A 1,483-nucleotide genomic window follows, 5' to 3' on the forward strand; every position below is an offset into this window, starting at 1 on the left:
AAAGAATTCCTGCACCCAAGTGTGATTGACCTTAGGGAAAGAGGCCAAGGCATGGTCCCACTGCAAATCCTCAACAAACTCTTTCACTTTAGGATGCAAAGTATCAAATGCAAAAGACCTTTCAAAGACAATTCGCTTTTCCACAAGCACAGTGCAGAATAAAGTAAGAGCATCTTCATCAACAAAATGACTAAGAGGGGGAATCTTAGAGTAGAATACCTCATGAGAGCGCTTCTTGGGAGGGATGGTAGCATACATCTCCTCACTCCCAGACATGGAGGCTTTACCCTTACCCTTAGCAGAGGCACTACCAGAAGCAGAACCAGGGTTTTTGGATGAAACCTTGGCTGATTTGGAGGACGTTGGAGGCTTCTGGGATGGGGCATTGGACCGTGCCGGGAGTTTCACAGTAGGAGAAGAGGGCTGCCCAGAAGACTTGGAAGGCTTAGAAATCCAGGAAGCAGGGCGCTTAACTCGAGCCTGCTTCGATCCTGCCGACGCCGAGACCGGAGCCGAACGCTGCAATTCCCCGTCGGATTGGGGAGCAGGGGAGCAAGGGGAGGCTTGAGCAGCAGAAGCCACAGAGGAGGGACCACCACCAGAGGAGGCGGTGCCTTTGGCCATTTTAGCCGAAGGATTTGTCTTCTCAGGGAGGGCGCGTTTGCGGATGGCCGAGAGGGCATCGGCAAGGGTGGATTCTGCCGGAGAGGCAGCAGCAGAGGAAGAGCCTCCCCTTGAGGGGGTAGCCATCGGAGGCGCTTGGGGCTGAGAACCACCAGAATCAAAACCACCCATCGGACCCAGGGCTTGAAGTTTTTCAGAGACAGAAGGCTGCCCTGGAATGGAGGTTAGCCGGAGTTCCGTATTCATGAAAGGAATAGGAACAATAGCCTGAATGGGGTTGATATTGAGGGGGTCCGTGAAAGTGGGTTCATCTTCAAGGTTAACAAAGGCAGGATCAAAAGGAAATTTAGCCATGGAAGGGACAAGAAGGGAAGACGCAAAAGAGAGGAGAAGAGGGAACGGGTTTCGAAAGGTGGAGGAAGAAGGAAATGATGATTAGAAAGAAGCGGAAGCAAAAGATGATGGGAAAAGACACGATCAAAGCGTCTCGTAAACTACCACAGCCCACTAACCCACAATTCAAACGGTTATTTTAATAAATACCCGCCCAAGCTAGTAATGACACACTTAAGACCCCACACTAGATTCTAGACAGAACAAACCGCCTAGAAGAACCAATCCATGCTTCTGAAAGACACACATAAGCACATGTTGACAAAAGCAAAACACAGACCAGTGATAAGTCAAATCTCCCCCTAAGAGTATGCATACTGAAGAAGAAGAAATTGTTTGTTTCTGGGTAGAATAAAACAAAGGAAAAAAGAAAAAAAAAAAAACAAGAACAATCATGAATTTTAGGATGAAAGGTCACTGAAGCTACTTCCTTTGGTTTTTGAAATCAGTTTAAGTATAGACTCAC

This window comes from Fragaria vesca, linkage group LG5 (assembly GCF_000184155.1).
Source record: "Fragaria vesca subsp. vesca linkage group LG5, FraVesHawaii_1.0, whole genome shotgun sequence".
Lineage (NCBI taxonomy): Eukaryota > Viridiplantae > Streptophyta > Magnoliopsida > Rosales > Rosaceae > Fragaria > Fragaria vesca.